General features: G+C 35.5%; 2 long non-coding RNA genes across 2 annotated transcripts in view; both read right to left on the bottom strand.

The window, feature by feature from the left end:
• Positions 1–14,438, bottom strand: part of LOC127526967 (uncharacterized) — a 103,324-nt gene that overhangs the window by 65,198 nt on the left and 23,688 nt on the right. The window lies entirely within an intron of this gene.
• Positions 2,480–3,479, bottom strand: LOC127526963 (uncharacterized). The gene is made up of 3 exons (XR_007934329.1): positions 3,350–3,479; positions 3,083–3,178; positions 2,480–2,749 (listed from the first exon to the last, which is right to left on the bottom strand). It is a non-coding gene; the product is annotated as an uncharacterized LOC127526963 (long non-coding RNA).

Raw genomic sequence — 14,438 nt, 5'->3', positions numbered from 1 at the left:
CCTGTGCTCAAGTTTCAGAAAAAAAAAACATAAATTCCCTGGAGCAACATTATTTTTTTAAGAAAATGGCATGTACTTTAAATTACAAGTACTCTTCCGATTTTGAAAGTAACACAGTCCAAAATGTTCAAGGAGATATAAAAAGTGTTTGGGTGATATTAAAAATTAGGATGAACAGGGAAATAATACCAAGAATGACATCACTGTAAAAAAAATGAAACTTGAGAAAACTTAAAAAAAAATAAAGCAACCAGCTGCAAAGCTTTTTTTAAGTTATCTCAACTTTGGGGCAATTTAGTCACATAAACTCAATTTTGTAAGTAATACCTAGGTACGATTCCCGGGTCCTCCCTGCGTGGAGTTTGCATGTTCTCCCCGTGTCTGCGTGGGTTTCCTCCGGGCGCTCCGGTTTCCTCCCACATACCAAAGACATGCAGGTTAGGTGGATTGGCGATTCTAAATTGGCCCTAGTGTGTGCTTGGTGTGTGGGTGTGTTTGTGTGTGTCCTGCGGTGGGTTGGCACCCTGCCCGGGATTGGTTCCTGCCTTGTGCCCTGTGTTGGCTGGGATTGGCTCCAGCAGACCCCCGTGACCCTGTGTTCGGATTCAGCGGGTTGGAAAATGGATGGATGGATGGATGGACAAAGGTTCAATCTAATTTAAAGTTTAAGTTCGGTAAACTTGTCTGCAGTTATCAAAGATACTTTTAATTTTAAGTCAAACCTACTTATATCCTGTAGTTCGGCATACCTAACATTTTAAGTGTTGGTATTTTATGAGTGTCAATTTATTAGACAAATTAAACTTTGTGTATAGAAATTGCTTTAAACTTAATAATTCCTATCAGTTCATATTCCATGCCCATTAGTTGAGTACACTTGAAAATACTATGCAGTTGGTTGCTTAATTTTTCCATTTTTAAAAAAGTCAACATACATTTCTGCGTTTGTAATAGCTCTTTAAGTAAAACTGTTTAAAGAAATCTAATAAAAATGACAACACAAAGTTTGAAAAAAAAATGTATTAAGTCAACAAGACTGCAAAATGATTTTATATACTGTACACGTTTTATATTTATATACAGGCACATTTCTGTTTTAAATATCAATTCCATTAATTCAATTTTGAAAAAAAAAATACGGTTCTCAATGACATTTGAGCCAAAACAAAAGCAAATAAAGTCACATTTTTTTAGTGTGACAGTTTAGAAGACTGAGCATTTATGCTTAAGAAATTAAAGGCATCTTCTTCAGTTAAAATTTCTATTCCCAGATTAGCCCAACAAAGGAAAATTTGGTCAATGTTGTTCAACAACAATTATTAATAATGAATTAAAAATGTTAAATGCTTATTTGAACAGAGTGAAGGGGTGCAATGCTTGCAAGGGCTTGTCAGGAATATGTGCACCACTAACATGGATCAGGAAAGCTTTAACTCCTGCATAAACTTTGAAGAAGAGAAAGAGAACCAAACCAGCAGTAGAGGGCTTGAACATGCCACTCTGGCAACTGAGGCATATGCAGTAGGGTGGACATAAATTCGATATGAGCCTTGTTCTCCTAGACCCAGCACATGACATGGAGGCCTGATCTTCTAGAGGGAAGTTGTGAATACCTGGGTGGGCAGGCATGAGGTTGTAGAATCACCTGACAGTAGATAACATGAAATCACTGGAGCCAGGTTCTCTGATACTGAGCAAGTCCAGGACAACTAACACCCCCTTAGATGGTCCGTTTCTTAACAGCATAATTGCATGCTACCTGCCGATGAAAGGAAAGATCAGTGTTGTCCCACCCTGCTAGATTTCCCAGGAGTCACTCACTAATTGGCAACCAAAAGCCAATTCATGGCAATATGTTTCCAGGTCTCGGTCAAGTAATCCTGTAACCTTGTGCGAGCCTTCCCTGGTCCCTTCTTTCGCTTTGCACCACCAGTCCTATAATTTCCCTTCTGGGATAGCCATCACATTTGTGTAACATACACAATCTATCTATCTATCTATCATTGTAACACTAACATGTAGTGGATCTCTGTTTCTGCTCATGTGGTTCTCTCTTCTCTGAATGCCTCACACAGGAGTGACTGCTGCCCAGTACACTCTCAGTGAGCCCCCATCTTTGCAACCTATTGCCACCCTTTCACAATACTTTGAAACACACAAGGAACAAGGAACTTATTCCATACTGAAAGAAGAAGGAGAACACAACATATGGCCATTCAGCCATTATCAATTTCCAGTAAACAATATACTTGTTTTCCCTAATCTTTCTGACATCTGATGAACGTTTCTTTTCAGCAGGAATAAACACACTACTTGTTTATAAACCATATGTATTTTTTTTTCTCTTATGCAAAGAGTACTTTAGGAATAAAAACAAAATAGAAATAAATGTGGAAATAATTAAACTAAAACTGACAAACAGCATCTGTGATTACTGCAGAAGTTTGTTTTTCACAGACTGGACTCTTGCAGCGCACTGGGAACCTAGGTTCATAAACACCTTTTGAATTGCCTCAAAAGTATATTTTAGTTCCCTGGGATAGTCAATATTTAGTACATAGAGTAAGCCAAACAGGAGTGCAAATGCACTGGGCAGATCACGCAGCTCATCCCGCACAATCTGCTCCTCCAGTACAATGCCTGTTCTGACAATATTGGGGTTGAAATGGACATTGGCAACATCATCCTCAACAATAATGATGATACCCACTTTCAGGCCTTGGGTGCAACTTTCCTCTGGGTCTGTTTCCTGAAGTAAAGAGAGAAAATTTGTGAAATAGAACACAATACAATAAGATTCAATAATATAGCAAAATGCCTACCAAAGTAAAACTCCATTGTCTTGATTTAGCCAAAAGCAATAAAAAATACTGCACTAGAAGTAAAAACCATGTGACAAATATGTGGAGATAAATACAGACTATCCATTAGCAGTCTTTTCTGTCTCGAGACAAATCTTTGTTTTTTAAAGCATGTATGTTACTGTTAGTGTGAAAAACATCTAAAATACTTTAAAATTCATCAGATAACATTAGATCGTTAATTGTCAATTTCCCATTACATAAACAATAAGATCGATTACCAGACAAGTCCTCAGCAGAATGTCAGTCTTCTCCCTCAAAAATAATGGGAGTCTTTGAAGAGCTGTATGTTTTCGATGTACAAGAACATCAGTGGTCTGTTAGTCAATAAAAAAAGGAACAAAATAAAAGCACATTTTTTTTTTACAATTTTGCTGTGTTGTTAGCAATAGCACAACAATGTATAAGATTTGCATCTTACAATACTGAAAATTTTTTAAGTCAATGAATTTATTTCACTTCTAGGTTAGAGAATACAAAAATATTACCTGTTCATCAAGTCTGTCCAAAAGGATTTGAATATCCTCGCCAAGTACTCCCTTTCTTGCTCTGTACAACTTAATCAGCTTTGCCGAATGTGTATCCAAGGATGAAAAGAAAGTTTTCTTTAGCTCAGTTCTTGTGATTCTGTAAAACTCTGCACATATCTGTTGGTAAAACATGTTTGTCTTTTTAGTTTTGTAGCAAAAAGGTGTTCATTAATTCAAATGACTGCTACATTTGGTACTTACGTATATAATCTACTGCATAAATGTTTCAGGAGACGTTTGAATAGAAATGCTGTAGGCACAAAAATATAACCTACCTGTTCTTGCAAGAATAGTGCAGGCCATCTTTTTTGACATTCTGAACCAGGGGCTCTTCCTCCATTATCTCTTACCTGCGTAATGAAAATGTAATTTCCATTTTTGAGGTAATAAATATCATGTTGGGAAGTTTCTTATTCATCTCCACTTCTAAAGCCTGCCTTTCCTTTTCTAAAGTTTCATCAGTATTCCCAGTTGAGTTGTCTGGGACAAAATTCACTTCAGCTCTTTTTGCTTTTTTGAAAGGACGTTTGCACTCCTCTGCCTTCCTTTTATGATTTATAGTTACCTCTGTGCAGTCTGCTGCTCGTAATTTCTTGGCGGTAATTTCCTAATTTATATTTAAGACTCATAACCCACCCTTGATAACCTTGTCCTGACCCTGCATCTTTAAGACATGGAAATTTTTCAATTAGTGAAATGGCCACCAATTCTATTTCTTCAGTGCTTGGGTAGGCCTTATAGGCAAAAACAGCTTCGGCTATTTTATCTAAGATGTCCATTTTCATCTCTCGTGGTATAGTGAAAAGTGTTTTATTTTCTCTAAATATATCATTGTCTTTGGAAAGTCTCAACTCAACATTGTAAGAAAATGATGGAATGGGGAATAGACAAGGCCACTGCTCTGCATTCTCACGCTGTATCCGCAGTGCTGATGGGGAACTCTGGTGTGAACTAGTGGATGAGGAGGATGATAAACTAGCAGTGTCCAGAGAGGATATGTAAGATATCTCCTCCGATTTTCCAAGAGTATGCCAAACTATTTTCAATACTGCCCTATCTGAAGGAAGATCTGATATATCAGTCAAATTGCAAAGTTCATGGCCAAATTCAGGATCTTCAAACTGAAGCAAAAAGTCATCTTTCACCTGCAATTTCTGTTTAAGATTTTCTTTTAGCTGATCCACTGACTTGGGTGTTTCTGAAACCTGAACTCCATCCATCCATTTTCCAACCCGCTGAATCAAAACATAGGGTCACGGGGGTCTGCTGGAGGCAATCCCAGCCAACACAGGGCACAAGACAGGAACCAATCCCGGGCAGGGTGCCAATCCACCGCAGAACACATACAAACACACCCACACACCAAGCACACACTAGGGCCAATGTAGAATTACCAATCCACCTAACCATGTCTTTGGACTATGGGAGGAAACCGGAGCGCCTGGAGGAAACCCACGCAGACACGGGGACAACATGCAAACTTCACGCAGGGAGGACCCGGGAAGCGAACCCAGGTCTCCTAAATGCGAAGCAAACCTGAACTCTCTTTATATTATTAGGAGCTATAATTACATGCAGCAACATCTGTGGGGGAAAATAAAAGATATTTCAAATACATGATTGTTATAACAGTGTGGAATAACATGTATACAAGCTGTGGCAGCTGTGACTCCAAGAAAATCATGATACTGATAAACAGCACTTCCAAGGCTAAATATAAAACCGACAAGCCAAAAACTAATTTAGAAATAAACAGTCAGAAAATAACTTATGAGAGCTTAAACTAAGGCAGTCATTCACCCAATTCCCATCCTCTCAAAAAAAAAAATAATAGACACTGGTATGCTGTCAAAATACCTCTAATGACTTCATAGTTAATTCATAACTATCAAAATAAATAACATTAGTGCGTTTAAAAAGAATCAGAGACAATTTTGAACCGCTCACTTTAAATAGAAAAAAAATTCAGGATGCTGCTTCTAGTCCTCTTGATTAGGCCTCACCTCAAACTGATAGTTTTATTTACAAAATACAAAATAACTACTGTCCTATTAATATTAAAGATGTGTTTACTTACTTTTAATAAAAACAACAATCAATGAATGAGAGATTTCTTCAGTTAAATCAGTGCCCTCCTTCCAACTCTGTAAGCTGTCAAGGGATGGTAATCATTTAGGTCTTACAGCTCAAGGATTTCAACCGCAGTTTTTTCAGCAAACTCATAATACCTATAGTGTTCTGTATACCAAGACACCAGGTTTTGGCACAAGAATGAAACCTTGTTTGAGTCAACTAAAATCCACATAACTTTTAAGAATTCTGGCAAGCCACTACATTGCCCTGCTGATAAAATCATGCCCTTTGTGAATTGAATTCCATGCATGTGAATGTCTGCAGCTACAGTTGTAAACTGTTTGTGTGGATATTTTTTCCATATTGCATTTCTTAGAGGCACCTCCAAGCTAGAGGTTTTGACCATTTTAACATTATGTATATTCAAGGGTGTTGGGAAAGGTTTGGGCCATCTAAGTAGTAGGCCATAATGAGTTGATGTTTTGTTTCCAGGGTGACCATAATGTTCTTAAAATTGTGAACATCATGCACTATCCTTTTAAAAAAACTATGCTTTGCCTCAAACCTCATGGTCCATAGTTCCACTAATGGCCCAAAACAATGGATCAAGTGAGGGTAGTGTTCAATATAGTGGTGCTTGGGTCGCAATCTCACCCCAGGAAACATTTCTAATAGTAACAGTCTGTGATCTAATATTTTACACTCAAGATAACACAAAGTTGCTTCTGAGAATTTTGCTGAAACTACCAGCTCAACAATGTCTTTCAAATCCATCAATACCTCCCATGAAGCTTCATTCTCAGGTATAAAACTGCCAATCATTAGTGGCAGCAATTGTAACAATGTCCAGTTTTCGTGACCATTGCCACCTATAGTTCCCTTTGCAAAACTGAATTTGGCAATTGTCTGGGGCCGATTCACTCTATCTGTGTCTTTGTAGTGAAAGCATTTGATAGAGTTAATCAGAACATCAAGAGTAAAATATCCTTTAGATATTACATTTTTTAGGCTTGCAGAAAATCTCAACTGGGACAATTCCTTCAAAAAGGTCATGAAGGAGATCTGGTGGAAACCCAGTGACTGGATGAAAGAATGACAAGTGCTTACTGAGACATCATTCCTTTTTTACGCCTTTTAAACTTAACATGCCATTGTCACCTCTGAGCTATTCCAAAACAGAGTTGTGGTGCCTAACTGTTCTTAACAGAAAATAGGTAGCATTTTTGTTTTGTATGTCCTCTCTGCTGGCCTGGCAAAATCGACACAACTTCTCTACACAAAAGCTTTCTTGAAAGCCAGCAAGGCTGTGTGCTGCAAGATTGTCAGCACAGACACAAAACACAGTTCCTTTTAAATGTTCATCGAGCACATTGACATACATACTTTCCTTTCCTAGAGTGCTTATATGTTTAGTCAGTGGATCAAGAAATTTGTCATAACCAAATCTTTTCACATCATTACTTTTGCCAAACGTTGCAAGCTGAACTGAGGACAAACTAGCACGGAACTCTGCAGTCAAACTAAGAATCACCCAATAAACAGCAGTAATTTTGTGTTTCTTCTTTGATGTTCCCAAAGGATTACAGATTTCAAATTCATCAATGCAGATTCTAAGAGAAATACACTTTTCCTGGCCCCTGAAAAGGCTATTCTCCTTAAAATATTTTCCATCTCGAAAAGACTTGTATTGACCAGGTAAACATTCTTCATGAAAAACAGCCCTTTCAAAAACATCACTTCTGTTCAACAATACTGTAAATACTTTAAAAATTGATACATAAACGAAGGTATTTTGGTGTGCTCTATCATATAGATATTCGACTTGCTCAATTACACAAAAATGTTTTTTAAAGTATATATTCCTTCTATAGTCTGTTGAAAAGATGCTTTTCTCTGTTGTAGTTATAAAAAGAGGGTTCATCTTCAAAACAGCTTGTGAAATAGCTTTTGATAATTCTTCTATGTGACTATTATTAATATGCTGTTTGTACTTTTTCAGAATTGCATTTATTGCTTGTTTAGTTGTAAATTCTGAAACTAACACAATATCATTAAATTCACTTAAAATTTGCTGTGTTGCACTTTTGGAAACATGCAAAACAGTTTGCATGTAAAGAAGCAATGATGCAAGTTTGTGTTCAAGTGTTTCATGTTCAATGGGCTCTGAGTCAGAAAATTCCTCTGTCTCTGCACAAGTTATAACAGAGCTGCTTTCCCCGAGAACTAACTCACTGCCTACAATTGATTCTGTGTTGTCTATTTCTACCATGACATTCATCGCCCATGGTCTCCTTCCGATTGGTTGTTTTTAGTAATTAATGATAATCAGAAATCATTAATAGTGTAGTTTTTATGTTTCCGACTCTTATGACAGCTAAATGTTGAAAGCACATTCGTTTGGAAGTTACTGTTAGTAAAAGGGCATCTCACAGTTTCATGCAAATTTAAATGTGACCTTATATGGCTAAAGTACATACCTGGTTTACAGACATCTTTGAAGTCACACAACTGACAATAAAATGTGGCATTATCTTCAAACTGAACAGTGCTTGAATGTGATCTTGAGAGGTGGGACTTCAATGCCCCAGTGGTTTTAAAGGAGTAAATGCAATCTGTACAAAGGCAGGGAAATGGCCGCTGTCTACCTTGATAGTGTCGGAGTCTGTAGTGTTTAAGGAGAACCTCTCCTGTGGGATGTGAAAATTTGCACAACTTGCACTGCATTCTAATCCCTTTCAAGAGAAAAGAACAACTTAATTAATATGACTATAATAATAATACATCTTATTTATATAGCACCTTCCCCGTGCTCAAGGTTCTTATAGATTTCCATACTGTATGTATATATAAGTCTACATTGTAATTAGACACAATCAGAGCAATATATTCACAATAATGTAATGAGACACGGATCAGCCTACCGCTGTATATTACAAAGGATTCCAAACCTAACAAAACAATCTAAACAGTTTTCTTGACAATATATATAGCTGGTAGAGCTGGCAAAATATTTGGCAGAATGCCTAGCATTCTGGAAAAAGTTTCTCTTGCACTAATTAATACTGTCAAAAGTGACTCCCTGCAGACATTTAATAAAAATGGCTTTGAATCTTTTTATCACAGTTTACAGTATCTTAAAGACTTATAAAATGTACCTTTTCCCCTTAATTACATATTAGAATTGTGAGTATATTTCCTCTCTATTGTGATTACTTTGCAAAATACATATCATCAGTACTTGTAGTATGTATAAACTGCTCCCTTAGCACTAATATGGTTTAATAATTTAAAAAGGCAGTAATTTGCGCAAATATTACATTTTCTTAGAAATCAAAAGTAAAATGTACAAATTTGTGCAACAGAACCACTGCACATATTGCATTCATACCATAGTAAAGTTAGTTTGACATTCGGACTATTAGGCTTCATATCTCCAAAACGAAAAGAGCAATAGCGTTAAAACCAACTATGGGAATTTGTTTACAAGCATTCCTTTTTTTACAGAAATGTCCCTGTTTTTATAAAAATCAAAAATAGTTCTCAAAACACAGTAAGTCCGAAAACGGTCAGAAATGGGTGCATACCACACAAAGTTGGCACCAATATGTAGAATAGCACTTGTGAATTTTCTGACAGCCTTTACATTTTTTGTGACCATTACTGCTTTTTTAAATACATTTTAAGATAACGCATAACTTATACCAATGCAAAGTCAACTGCGTTAAAGACAAAACAGACACAAATCTATTTTTTATGAAATTCAGTTCCTAAAGTACATTTCGCAACTCATATTTTGCCTTTTTATTCAAACCAAGACCTTTAAAATGGCACGCAATACTGACATGTTATATTTGGGGTCTTTTATTTTTGAAATGCAAACCTACCATTTGAGAAGCTGTATCGCCAGGCTACAGAAATCGGGGGTCTTTTTATACGTCTTTCTAAGGGACTTCGACTAAACAAAAAGACAAAATATGATACGTAAAATGCACATTAGGCATTAACCTTCAAAAAAATCAATGCTGGATTGCTGTCTGTCTTAGCTTTTACGTAGTTGACTTTACACTATGTAATTTATGCGTTATTTTAAAAATGAAACAGTAAAAGTAAAAATGTATTTATAAAGCGCCTCACAGACAAAAGTCACAAAGCAATGTAAAATATGGAATAAAATGAAATATTAAAAAGATAGTAAAAACATAACCCTCAGATGACAGAGCTACCCAAAAGTCTGTCCGGAACAGATGCATCCCACTTTGACACCCGAAGATTCTGCCAGTCTCAATGACAGTGGAAAACTGTTCCATAACCTTGGATTATGCTAGGCCTGAGACCGTCAGGAAACAACAAAGTGACGATCCGATCCAAATTTGGCCAAAATGCAGTTGGGATTCATCCCAGAAAATAAAGCCAGATGAAATCTATCTTACTAACAAAACCACTGCGCATTCCCCATGTCCGGTATCTTTTTCATCTTCCCCGAAATGTACTGTACAAACCGGAGCGCGCCAGGGTGAGCATGCATTTCCGACAGAAGCGGAGACGTTTTCTGTTTTCCCAGGTCAAATTTCATCATTCTTTCGTCAAGTTGAAACTTAAAGAGTGTTATGTGATTTAAAAATAATCAGTAACGTTAAAAAAAATGTAAATGCTGTCACAAAATTCACAACTTGTATTCTATACATTGGTGCCAATTTTATGTGTATTTGGCACAATTTTCATACTTTTGTTGCGTTTTGAGAACTATTGTTCATTTTAACAAAAATAGGGACATTTCTGGAAAAAGTAACGCTTATAAACAAGTTTTGGGAAAATATCGATTTCTCTACAATTGGTTTTAATAACACTTCTTTTCAGAGACATGAAGCTTCAAAGTCCCAATTTCAAACCGTTTAGACCACAAGTTCTCGGGAGTCCAGGTTTTCTACAGGACAACTTTACGTCTCTCAAGAGTGCTCACACTCGAACACCCTTCAAAGTGATAAATAACACTGTACTAAATAGGAGAAATTCAACATTTGTAAAACAAACTGGAACTAAAACTTCATACACGGGGAAAACCACATCAAACAGACCGAACCCTCGACATGTAGAATAATTTTACTTTAGTCTTTATTAAATCCTAAATATATATTCATAAAAATTGTTTATATAACGCGTGACTTAAGCAGATTAATGTAACCTTACCTTATTAAGCCTAAAGATATCGCCTTGTCGTTTTAATCTGATGAAAAATTTGTATTAGCACTTTTCTCTCGGAGAAACTGAAGAAAATGGCGATGGAGAAAGTAACGATGCTTACTTTAGCGAGAAATTACTCTATGGCTCCTAACATGAGAGCGTCAAAGAATTTAATGAGCATGTGCAATATCGTGGAGTATCAAAACCAGTTATAAACGTAAATTATTAAGTTCCCCAAACTTTCTCTTGCACATTCCAATAACACAAAGCTAAAAACACTGAATTTAATTATTTTTTAAAGATGATTCAACATTTTAATGAACTGCTAGTTCATTTAACTTTTAAAGTCAAGCTCAATTAATATTTTTGAAGTTGTTTTTTTTACAGTGAAGAAAAATAAATAAATAATCTCTCTAAGAAAATAGGTAACATATTGCTGCAAAAAGGAAATTAAAATTGCATTGACCCAGGCAAATACACACCCATTTACAGTATGTTAATTAATATAAGAAGCACCCAAAAGGAGGTATTTTAATTTGCGTTCATCCAGTTGGAAATTCAAAATAAAGTTGACCTTGAATGAGTCATGTTTTATTTAAATTGAAGTTAATAATGAATTTTGAAAAGATTTTAGTAAAGTGTGTCATAATAGAATGATTACATGTTTAGGGTACTTGAGTATGTTAATTAGCTTAAATAAGTTCATGTTTTAAGTGTTTCCCTAGAAGTAAATAATGTTAATTATTTGATGTACCTGTAAAGTGAATCATTAGACTATTACCTCTGTATAATAATAATGAGGGTTGGACATCATGGATGAGTAAAAGTTATAAGTAGTGACATATGAATGGAGAGGTCAAGATCAAGAAAATACCCATTGGATGTACTGAAAATTGTGAAAGTAGTAAGTAAAAGTACTTTAAAAAGATTTCTTCAAAAATGACTCAGTTAATAATAAATGTATACAAATCTCAGAGTCAGTGAAACAATAATGTATTTCATATTTGTGTAAAAATGTGTCAGTATAATGAGAACACAATAGAAAAGAATGTATTGTTAAGGTGGAATGCTTTAATTTAAAACATATTTCCTTGAGGGGCTTATTCGATTAAATACTTATTAAGTGTGTATTAAATAAAATACAGTGTTGCTTTGTTTTTTGAAGGTCCCATTTTAACTTTCGATTAGTGTCAGTATGAGGTCACATCCTTTTCTTTCAGGCCTGCAGCTTTAGGTTATTGAATGAAACAGATGAGGATATCACATTTTTGATCTTAGCCACTTCTTCCTCATTTCTTCCCTTTTTTTCATGACCCTATGTGTTACATTTTCATAATACTGACCAATACATAATTTAAGGTACCAGGTTAAATGATTTTCCAATAAATATGTAATTGATTGTGTTTTTGAATTGAGAAAAAAAAATCTAGCATCCAATCTGCAAATCTGGATGGAGTTTCCCAAAAACATCATACCTTTATGAACATTGTAAAGTCCATTGTAAGAGCAAGCATTAATTTATGGGAGTTTCTCAAGCCCCATAGTAACTAAAGTAGCCTGGTAAATCCTTCATAGTCTACATGCTCTCTGACCTAGTCATCAGTCTTAGGTGCTTCTTAAATGGGTTTCTTTTTGTCCTGACCTTTGTCATGGGCAGTGAACGCTAAACTGAATATGTTAAATTCACATCATGTCAGCTCTCTGAACATTTAAATACTGTACATTAAAGCATTTTTTTAATTACATTTTAAAGATAAATTGTTAAGTAAATTATATTGTTAAAAATTACTATAAGTTGATATTTCTATGTTAGTTAAAAGTTTTGAAGAATCAGAATTTTAAGGTTTGCAGTTCACTTACTTTCATGTACAGTACATATTTTATGTGTTGCCATTGGTTATGTGGAGAAGTGGGAAGAAATTAAACAGAAGGACAAGATTGGAGTTGACACATTTGGATATAATATATATTAACACCCCATCCAGAATAAAATGCATTGATTCCTATGTTTGTGGATTCAACAACCACCTCACAAGCCCCACACGTACACATTGTTTAAATTAAACCAATGGATTTTAACTCATACAATTTCCTATACCGAGCGTCTTGGAGCTTCATAACACCTGCCATAAAAGGTCTTAGCATTGAAGTATAGGTGATTTTTCATTCACTAAGGACTTTTTATGCATATTGTTGCAAAGTAGCCTGGGAGTGCCAATAATGTCTTTGTTGAGCTAATTTGAAAGTGTAAAAAGGGAAGAAACAAAGTCTGTTGGTGGGCAGTTACTGGGTGTTAGTGGATATTCCCTCTGTGTTTGCATTTGAATAACAATACAGTGCCTCAGCAAAAGCACAGTGTGGTTAAACATGGGGTGAAGGCATAGCTACTATATGGAAAATGTGGTATTTTCAAGTAACAGGTAATGTCATTGTTTTACATTATACCCAAATTATTTTGTATATATTTGAGAAGTTAACACACAACACAGTAGGAGTGTGGGAATTTTTAATACATAATGGTATCCATTTACTTAATTTAAGGATACAGCAATAATTTACAAACTTCCACCTGCCTGTCCAATTGGTGAATATGTGTTCAAATGGGAGTAAAATAGGTTGAGACATTCAGGCTTATTGTCTCCATCCATCCATCCATCCATCCATCCATCCATCCATCCATCCATCCATCCATCCATTCAGTTTCATAGTCCACTTTTGCAGGACAAAGTCACAAGGAAACTGCAGCCTATCCTAGCAAATATCAGGAAGGAAAGTGGTGGTGGAAGAAAGGAAAAATCTATAAAAACATAGTTCAGGGCTAAGGACAATGTATTGTGGCAAACTAAAAGGAACAATTTTATTAATTTAATTGATTATATTGTCTTTAATGCCATATCAACCTGCAATATATCTACACTCCTGAAGATATTCAAAATAAATTAAAGAGAACATTGTTTCTGTTACTGTGGAATTTCAAGTTGAAAAAGTAACAGACATTTAATGAGAAGTAAAGAAAAGGTGGTAAAGGAATTTAAAGTCAGCATCAAATATTAGCATTGAAGTTTAAATTAAAGACCTTAGCAAATAAAAAAGAGGGACTGTCTGCAGATATAGTTAGATAACCCTGTGAGGTGTAAGTTTGAGAGTAGCAAATATTTACACTTAGGTCCATAAATATTTGGACACAGACAACTTTTTTCTAATTTTGTTTCTGTACATTACCACAATGAATTTTAAATGAAACAACTCAGATGCTGTTGAAGTGCAGACTTTCAGCTTTAATTCAGTGGGGTGAACAAAGTGATTGCATAAAAATGTGAGGCAACTAAAGCATTTTTTTAACACAATCCCTTCATTTCAGGGGCTCAAAAGTAATTGGGCAAATTAAATAACTGGATATAAAACGTTCATTTCTAATACTTGAAAACCCTTTGCTGGCAATGACAGCCTGAAGTCTTGAACTCATGGACATCACCAGATGCTGGGTTTCCTCCTTTGTAATGCTCTGCCAGGCCTTTACTGCAGCGGCTTTCAGTTGCTGTTTGTTTGTGGGCCGAAGTTTAGTCTTCAACAAGTGAAATGCATGATAGTACCATCAGAAAGGAACTGTCACAGGAGGTATTATGAATGATTGATAACTTTAAGCCCCGTCCCAAAATATGAAATATGAAAATATAGTTTTTGATAATATGATTTATAAATTATAAACTCATGACACGTGCGTTCATTTTATAAACACTAGATTCAAAACTAATATTAAGAAATATACACTTATCTTGCCCGCGTAGCCACG

This window comes from Erpetoichthys calabaricus, chromosome 3 (assembly GCF_900747795.2).
Source record: "Erpetoichthys calabaricus chromosome 3, fErpCal1.3, whole genome shotgun sequence".
Taxonomy (NCBI): Eukaryota; Metazoa; Chordata; class Cladistia; order Polypteriformes; family Polypteridae; genus Erpetoichthys; species Erpetoichthys calabaricus.
This window is presented reverse-complemented; position numbering and strand designations above follow the sequence as displayed.